Here is a 10,000-nt window from a genome sequence, read left to right on the forward strand (position 1 = left end):
TGCGCTTTGTACGTCGGCCTTTTGAAGTCACTTAACTTATTCTCGAGCACCTACCGTCGTTGCTACCTCACCCGAGGCCAGCAGGCTGCTCACGCTTCAGCTGTGAAATCGCCAGACCAGCTGTCTTTGACGACACGCTCCTTAATTAAGAAACGAGTCGCAGGCACTTTCAAACTAATGAAAGGATCGGTGTGTTAAAGACCCTGAGACGGACGTGGCCCCAGGATTACCCGAGGCCGCAATACGCGTTCAGAATATCGATGCTCAATGTGTCCTGCAATTCACATTACTTCTCGGAGCTAGCTCCGTCCTTCATCGACGCTCGAGCCGAGTGATCCACCGCTAAGAGATCTCTCGTGTTAATCAATCTCAATGCAACCAAAAAATTGTGTTCAAAAAGAAGCGGCCGCGCCAGCACTTGCGTGCTGAATTATTACTCCCGCTGTCAGGAAGCAACGCGACCGAACTATAACAGTTACAGGGCTCGGTCCCTTCGAAGAAGAGACGTCGCTTGAAATCAAATTTCGATTCGTTAATGATCCTTCCGCAGGTTCACCTACGGAAACCTTGTTACGACTTTTACTTCCTCTAAATGATCAAGTTCGATCGTCTTTTCGAACACCGGCGAGTGCGTTGCCGCACGTACCAGGCTCAATCGGAGGACCTCACTAAACCATTCAATCGGTAGTAGCGACGGGCGGTGTGTACAAAGGGCAGGGACGTAATCAACGCAAGCTAATGACTCGCGCTTACTGGGAATTCCTCGTTCAAGGGAAACAATTGCAAGTCCCTATCCCTAGCACGACCGGGGTTCAACGGATTACCCGGACCTTTCGGCCTAGGGAACACACGATGATCCGGTCAGTGTAGCGCGCGTGCGGCCCCGAACATCTAAGGGCATCACAGACCTGTTATTGCTCAATCTCGTGTGGCTAAACGCCACTAGTCCCTCTAAGAAGTTGTCTCCGACCCAATGGGTCGAGCAGCTATTTAGCAAGTAAGAGTCTCGTTCGTTATCGGAATTAACCAGACAAATCGCTCCACCAACTAAGAACGGCCATGCACCACCACCCACAGAATCAAGAAAGAGCTCTCAATCTGTCAATCCTCGCTGTGTCCGGGCCGGGTGAGATTTCCCGTGTTGAGTCAAATTAAGCCGCAGGCTCCACTCCTGGTGGTGCCCTTCCGTCAATTCCTTTAAGTTTCAGCTTTGCAACCATACTTCCCCCGGAACCCAAAGACTTTGGTTTCCCGGAAGCTGCCGGACAGTTCTTAAGTTCGACACTGCCCGATCGCTAGTCGGCATCGTTTAAGGTCAGAACTAGGACGGTATCTGATCGTCTTCGAACCTCTGACTTTCGCTCTTGATTAAAGAAAACATTCTTGGCAAATGCTTTCGCAGTCGTTCGTCTTGCGCCGATCCAAGAATTTCACCTCTAACGGCACAGTACGGATGCCCCCGTCCGTTCCTATTAATCATTACCTCGTGCTCCGAAAACCAACAAAATAGAACCGAGGTCCTATTCCATTATTCCATGCAACATTATACAAGCGTAAAGCCTGCTTTGAACACTCTAATTTTTTCAAGGTAAACTTGCCGGACCACCGCAACACTCAGTTAAGAGCACCGCGAAGGCACCGACCAACAAGAACAACGAGGCCAGTGCTAGCCTTTCGACCGACCAACCTCGCCGTCCCTATATCCAACTACGAGCTTTTCAACCGCAACAACTTAAATATACACTTTTGGAGCTGGAATTACCGCGGCTGCTGGCACCAGACTTGCCCTCCAATGGATACTCGTTAAAAAGTTTAAAGTGTACTCATTCCAATTGCAGGACCTCGTACGAGGTCTGCATTGTTATTTTTCGTCACTACCTCCCCGAGCCGGGAATGGGTAATTTGCGCGCCTGCTGCCTTCCTTGGATGTGGTAGCCGTTTCTCAGGCTCCCTCTCCGGAATCGAACCCTGATTCTCCGTCACCCGTTACAACCTCGGTAGGCCGATACCGTACCGACGATAGTTGATAGGGCAGTTGCTTTAATGAGATGTCGCCAGCACTAGGCCGTGCGATCCGCAAGCTTATCCAGAGTCACCATTGTAACGACCCGAAAGCCGGTTAGTTTTGGTCTGATAAATGCGCGCCTCACGTCAGTTCGGCGCTTTACGCATGTATTAGCTCTAGAATTGCCACAGTTATCCATGTAAAAGCGTACAATCAAATGAACCATAACTGATTTAATGAGCCATTCGCAGTTTCACTGTACGTGAGCTCGTACTTACACTTGCATGGCTTAATCTTTGAGACAAGCATATGACTACTGGCAGGATCAACCAGATAACTATCCGAGGGCGTTTAAACCCGTTGCTCGACTGAGCGTTTTTACTGTATAAATACAGACCTTTTCTATCACTCGGCTTAAAAGCCTTGCGAACGTTACTGAAAGTCGGCGCCGGCCTTTTGCTGTTTAAAGCGCCAGCCCGCGTCGACTGCAGCATGCAGCTATACAACTGACTGTTCTTTCTCCCGACCAACCGTTTGCCTTCTGCCGGTTAACTCGTCAGCAGCAACACGCCATCTGTCTGCTGCAGTTACCCGCCTCGAGCCGTGCCTGCCTGCGTCGGCTACTCGTCTCGACGACTTCGCAAAGCTATAAGCCTACCGCCGCTGGACGCTTGTAGTTTTTCATACGCTGCTCCAATGCGTTTACATAGCACGTTCGCCGCCGCTGCAATAGCCGCGCCTCGGGTGCTAAACAGTAATGCTTTAAGCCCGCTTTCTCGTCAAGTCGACCGAACGCACAAACACGTCTCTCTCACTAGTGTAAAGTAATGCATACGTGTATGATGCTCAAATGTTGCTGTTGAACTTTTTTTGCCGATTTTTTCCGATTTTTTTCAATTTCTTTGTTTCTTTTCGATTATTTTAATGTTTTAAGCTTATTTATGCTACGTTTAAATGTTTTAATACTTTTTTATACTTTATTTAATATGTTTAAAAGAAATAAATAAATAAAAATATGTATAAACTACTTTTTTTAATGTTTTAAATATATATATTTATTATAAATAAACTTTATTTGTATTATTTTTTATTTAAGCGTACTTTTTAAATCTTTATATTTGTTTTATCGTTTTAAGCACATTGCGATAAGTATAATAAACAAAAAATTGAATAAAAATAATAATAATAAAAAAAAAAAAAAAAAACATAAGCTTATTTTATATGTTTTATTTTATTTTTATTTAAACTTACTTTTCAAACCTTAATACTCGTTTTATTTTTTTAAGCAGATTGCGATAAATATAATAAACAAACAATTAAATGAAAATAAAATAAAAAAATCAAACATAAGCTTATTTTATATGTTACATTTTATCTTTATTTAAACTTACTTTTTAATATAGTTGTTTTATTTTTTAAGCACATCGCGATAGATATAATAAACAAACAATGAAATAAAAATAATAATAATAATAATAATAATAATAATAATAATAATAATAATAATAATAAATCATAAGCTTATTTTGTATGTTTCATTTTATTTTATTTAAAACTTACAATTTAAACCTTTGTATTTGTTCTATTCTTTTAAGCACATCGCGATAAATATAATAAGCAAACAATTTAATAAAAGTAAAATAAAAAAATCAAACATAAGCTTATTTTATATGTTTCATTTTATCTTTATTTAAACTTACTTTTTAAACCTTTATAGTTGTTTTATTTTTTAAGCACATCGCGATAGATATATTAAACAAACAATGAAATAAAAATAATAATAATAATAATAATAATAATAAAAAATCATAAGCTTATTTTGTATGTTTCATTTTATTTTATTTAAAACTTACAATTTAAACCTTTGTATTTGTTCTATTCTTTTAAGCACATCGCGATAAATATAATAAGCAAACAATTTAATAAAAGTAAAATAAAAAAATCAAACATAAGCTTATTTTATATGTTTCATTTTATCTTTATTTAAACTTACTTTTTAAACCTTTATAGTTGTTTTATTTTTTAAGCACATCGCGATAGATATATTAAACAAACAATGAAATAAAAATAATAATAATAATAATAATAATAATAAAAAATCATAAGCTTATTTTGTATGTTTCATTTTATTTTATTTAAAACTTACAATTTAAACCTTTGTATTTGTTCTATTCTTTTAAGCACATCGCGATAAATATAACAAGCAAACAATTAAATAATAATAATAATAATAATAAAAAAATCATAAACTTATTTTATATGTTTCATTTTATTTTTATTTAAACTTACTTTTTTAACCTTTATAGTTGTTTTATTTTTTAAGCACATGGCGATAAATATAATAAGCAAACAATTAAATAAAAATAATAACAAATAAATAAAACAATACGGCTAAACTATAAAAAGAAAACTAAATAACTGATAAATACTTGTAAAACATTATTTGAAAAATGTATTTTGAAACACAACACGATTGATTTATAAATAATAATATATTTTTAATTTGTGTAGTTCATTTAAAGTAGTCTCCCTTTTTGCTTCTGGTTTTATTAGAGTTATATATAACAATAAATGGTGTAGTTTATTTAAAGTAGTCTCCCTTTTTGCTTCTGGTTTAATTAAAGTTATATAACACATACTATAGTAAGTTAAATAAACTATAGTAACTTTATAAAACTACTTTACAAAATACATTTGTATAATTTAATAACTTTAAAATAACTATCAAGAATAAAATAGAATAGCTTTAAGTTTAGTATACAATTGGTATGTAAATTGTGTAGTTTATTGAAAGTAGTCTCCTTATTTGCTTCTGGTTTTACTTGAGTTACATAACGTTAAATAAACATACTTAATAAACGTAACCATCAATACTGTCATTTTAATAAAACTAAGTACAAATACATTGAATTAACATAGAACTTTAAAAAGCCTTCGCTAGTATCTGTTGGTAACAGTAAATAACCTATTATGACTCACAATACAAGAGTGCGAAATTTATTTTTCATTTGATTTTTCAGGTATTTATTTATTTGTGGAAATAAACTTTTTTATTACATTAGAAACTAATTGAATTTTTCCTATAACTATACCTATTATTATATTTAGTATGCTTAAAAGTAATAAAATGACACGTCGCGATTATATAATAAACAAACAATCAAACAAACAAAGAAATAAAAAAAAAAAACTATTTTTTTAAACTTATATTTCAACTATATGTCTTATTTTATTTTCATTTAAACTTACTTTAAACCTCTGTATTTGTTATATATATTTCAACACAATACGATTAAACTATAAGACAAACAACAAAATAAAATAATCACATTAATAAATACACTAAGCAAATAGCTAGAATAAATATAAACAGTTCACAATATATACAATATATTTCTTCCATTTTTAAGTTACTTGTTAAACATATTTATTTAAAAATGTTTCTTTAGAATATAAAACTAACAGTTCTACAAATAAAGAAATTAAAAAGCCAATACACATAACACTAACTTTTCATAAATTAGATATGCAAATATGAACAAATAATAACTAAATTCTAAAGCTTTTGTAAACTGTGAACTTATAAACTTATAATAATAATTGCATATTCACTATTCACAATAGCTTTTTATTTAGTACACAACTGGTCTGTAAATTGTGTAGTTTATTGAAAGTATAATCCCGTTTTGCTTCTGGTTTAAATAAAGTTATACAACACATACTAAAGTAAATTAAATAAAGTAATTCACTACTATCGTATTAAATAAAACCAATTTACAAAATACATTAATTTAAATTAAAGTGAACTTTGAACTTATAATAATAATTGCATATTCACTATTCAGAATTTCTTTAAATTTAGTACACAACTGGTCTGTAAATTGTGTTGGTTCTATTCAAGTACTCTCCTTGTTTGTTTTGTTTTAGTTGTATTTATTTTTAGATACTAGCACATTCAATACACATAATAAAGTAAACCAAATAAACTCTATTAATTTAAACTAAGTACAAATACATTAAGTTAATACAAAACTTTAAAAAGCTTTTGCTAGTATCTGTTGGTAACAGTAAATAACTTATTATGACTCACAATACAAAAGTGCAAAATTTATTTTCGTTTGATTTTTCAAGTAGCCACGCTTTTATTTGTTTTTGGACAAAAAGACTTTAAAGTTTTAGTATAAAAGACTAATTGTATTAATTTTAACTCAGAAAATTGTACTCTACAAGATGGTGCCATTATTTTTTCGATATCTCAAACTGGTCAAACCACTTTTTTAGCGCTCTAATTGGTTTAAACAGCAAATAACGTTATCTGATTGGCTTACGTTTTTATTTGCTAATAACTAGAATTTACTTTTCTTTTAAGCGTTAAAGAAATGTAAATAAACGAGTAATAAGTATAAATAGGTCAGAAAGAAAAATAGTACAAAAAAGATGAATTCAAAAAGCAAAGGCCTACGGCACGTGGTATTCCCAAGCGGTCACCCATCTAAGTACTAACCACGCCCGACACTGCTTAACTTCCCAGATCGGACGAGATGGGGTGTGCTCAGTGTGGTATGGTCGTAGGCGTTTGAAGGCGTTTACAAGCCTTTATAAACCCTTCGGTTTATTTAAAAAACCTATTTGCACTTGATTTACAATCAATTTGATATTTTAAAATTATTCCTTATAAAATTTTAACCTGAATTAACTTTTTTTTGTTTTTTTAATCAACAGTTACTCCCAAACTGTACTAAAACTGTATTGTAACTGTACAAAAGTGTTTGTTTAAATAATTGTTATCTATAAATTACCTAAGACCAGGAAAAGTAGAAGTAAAGTTTATTGAATTATTAAATAAATAAAATAAAATCGTAAAATAAAATAATACAATATGTTTACAATTTGTCATTGATCTATCCATTTATGTTATTGCATTACAAATACAAACATTGCATACATTCAAGAGTATTATTCATCAATCTTTTCAATATAATAAGTTTTAAATTTATATTTATTTTTAAATAATTCCTGACATTTTAGATTACCTGAGATTTTTTTTTTAATTAAATTAATTTTAGTAATTAAATACTTGACGTTCTATTTTGTTTAATTTGATAACTCAACCATGTTTATTTTTTTTACTAATTTAAAAGAACTATTAAACTAAAAGACATTACATACAGCTTCTAAAAGTTTTAAACACCTTAAAAAATATTATTATTTTAAAGATATATTAAAGAACTAAACAGATATTACTCCTAAAAAATCTTGTTAATAATATATAAAAAGTACTCAAAGTCAGACTCGGAAATATATATACTATGTATATAAATATGTATATCTTACTTGAAGTTCACTGTAATTGACACTGTATAACAAAATTATAAAAATCAACCTATTTATATAGCAAAATATTTCTTTATCTTTGTCGTGGCGCGGTGGGTCAGTGGTCTTATCAGCTGACTCATAAGCAGAAGGTTGTAAGATCGAATCCCGCTAGTCGTCACGAAACACCACTATCGTTCAATGTTCGGGCTTCAAATTCTTTGAGATTATACTGTACTATTTATCTATCTAACTAATCTATCTAACAAATGTTGTTCAATCTAGGTTGTGGGTACTTGGGTCGAGTAATGCCTTTGACTTACAATCTGTTGTGGATTGACAATATTCCTCTATCTATCAATAAACAAATCTATCTAATAAATGTTGTTCAATCTAGGTTGTGGGTACTTGGGTCGAGTAATGCCTTTGACCTACAATCTGTTGTTGATTGTCAACATTCCTCTATCTATCAATAATGATTATATTCAATAATAAATGTTGATTAATTCAGTTGTAAGAAAACCAGTGCGCTGGTTAGGTTGGGTAAGGCCTTCGACTTACAATCTTGGGGATTATCAACGTTCATCACAAGTACAGTAACGATCTCATTGAATTTCCAGTTGGAACATTGGATTGTAGTGGTGGCCTACTTTGTAGGTTTTTTGCCTAGTTTGTTTTTTGCCTAGTTTGACAAACTATTGTATATATATTGTATAACTTTATTTGTATTATTTTTTATTTAAATTACTACTTATTATTAAAGAATTAAATTTTCTTAGAAAAAAAAACTATGTATTTTAACTAATGCTTATTTTATATGTTTTGTTTTATTTTTATTCTAACTTACTTTAAACCTCTGTATTTTTTATACAATACGATTGAACTATATAACAGAAAAATAATTAAATAATCAAACTATTGAATAAGCAGTTAATTAGTGTGTTTTTTTATGCTTCTTTCATTTTTAACTTACTTGTTAACCATATTTCTTTTATTAAAGTATAAAACTAACAGTTACTAAAATAAAATAATCATAAAGTCAATACACAAAACACTAACTTTTTATAATTTAAATATGCAAACATGAATATAGTTATGAATCTATTATTTATTCAAATAGAATTATTCAAAGCTTATAATTATAAAGCTTTTGTATAATGTTTCAATTACAGTGAACTTTAAGTAAGATAAGTTTTTTTTTTTGTAATAACTACAAAATTGGTATTTTAGTTTATTATTAGTAACTAAATACTTATATTTATTATATTTAAAAAAAAACATCTATACTAACTCTAATTTCAAAGCATATTAAAACATACAAATTTTACCAACTAAATATTTATTTTTATTTTAATTATTATAACTTTCAAACATAAGCTTGTATACCTTATATACCTATATACCTCATATAGTAGGCTTGACATAACATAACATTATTTAATTCTTTTTGTTTGAAATAAACTCATTTAGTTATTAGTAAATTACAACATAAATGCTTATAACAATATAACTAAGATTTAGCTTTTGAGTTAGTAAACTTTGATAGTTTTCTTTTAATAGTTTAATAGTCCTTATTTAAGTTCAAACAAAATTGCTATATATTTAATACACATACAAAAGTAAACTAAGTAAACGTAATTCAATAGTTTCTATTAAGTAAAAGTAATTACAAATACATTAAGTTAATACAAAACTTTAAAAAGCTTTTGCTAGTATCTGTTGGTAACAGTAAATAACTTATTATGACTCACAATACAAAAGTGCAAAATTTATTTTCGTTTGATTTTTCAAGTAGCCACGCTTTTATTTGTTTTTGGACAAAAAAACTTTTAAGTTTTAGTATAAAAGACTAATTGTATTAATTTTAACTCAGAAAATTGTACTCTACAAGATGGTGCCATTATTTTTTCGATATCTCAAACTGGTCAAACCACTTTTTTAGCGCTCTAATTGGTTTAAACAGCAAATAACGTTATCTGATTGGCTTACGTTTTTATTTGCTAATAACTAGAATTTACTTTTCTTTTAAGCGTTAAAGAAATGTAAATAAACGAGTAATAAGTATAAATAGGTCAGAAAGAAAAATAGTACAAAAAAGATGAATTCAAAAAGCAAAAGCCTACGGCACGTGGTATTCCCAAGCGGTCACCCATCTAAGTACTAACCACGCCCGACACTGCTTAACTTCCCAGATCGGACGAGATGGGGTGTGCTCAGTGTGGTATGGTCGTAGGCGTTTGAAAGCGTTTACAAGCCTTTATAAACCCTTCGGTTTGTTTAAAAAACCTATTTGCACTTGATTTACAATCAATTTGATATTTTAAAATTAATCCTTATAAAATTTTAACTTGATGTAAGTATTTTTTTTATTAAAACCTTTTTTTTTGGTGTTTTAATTACGATTACTCCCTGTAACTTTATTTAAGACTTCGTTTAAAAGATTGTTAACTATATTCTATATTAAATACTATGATTAGAAGTAAAGTTTATTAAGTGATTAAACTAAATAAAAAATAATGTTAAAATAAACATGTTGTGTTTAGTTTGTTTTACTATTTCTCATTGTTCTATTTATAGATGGTTTTGTTTTACTTCAAGAATATTTATAGCTAGTTTCTAAAGAATATCTCATACTACATCAGATTTTACGATTAACTTAATTTTAGGTAATAAAATATTTGA

The 10,000-nt window shown here is 30.7% G+C and overlaps 4 non-coding genes across 4 annotated transcripts; all 4 read right to left on the reverse strand.

Moving 5' to 3' along the window:
* Positions 1-198: 198 nt before the first annotated feature.
* LOC145846027 (5.8S ribosomal RNA) lies at positions 199-351 on the reverse strand. Its single transcript, XR_014370621.1, has one exon. It is a non-coding gene; the product is annotated as a 5.8S ribosomal RNA (ribosomal RNA).
* A 182-nt stretch (positions 352-533) lies between these two features.
* Positions 534-2,341, reverse strand: LOC145846049 (small subunit ribosomal RNA). The gene has a single exon (XR_014370642.1). It is a non-coding gene; the product is annotated as a small subunit ribosomal RNA (ribosomal RNA).
* A 4,119-nt stretch (positions 2,342-6,460) lies between these two features.
* On the reverse strand, positions 6,461-6,579 carry LOC145846018 (5S ribosomal RNA). Its single transcript, XR_014370613.1, has one exon. It is a non-coding gene; the product is annotated as a 5S ribosomal RNA (ribosomal RNA).
* Positions 6,580-9,434: 2,855 nt separating this feature from the next.
* Positions 9,435-9,553, reverse strand: LOC145846019 (5S ribosomal RNA). Its single transcript, XR_014370614.1, has one exon. It is a non-coding gene; the product is annotated as a 5S ribosomal RNA (ribosomal RNA).
* Between the last annotated feature and the right edge of the window lie 447 nt (positions 9,554-10,000).

The sequence above is a fragment of the Thalia democratica genome, unplaced genomic scaffold, assembly GCF_965202585.1.
Source record: "Thalia democratica unplaced genomic scaffold, ktThaDemo2.hap1.1 HAP1_SCAFFOLD_253, whole genome shotgun sequence".
Lineage (NCBI taxonomy): Eukaryota > Metazoa > Chordata > Thaliacea > Salpida > Salpidae > Thalia > Thalia democratica.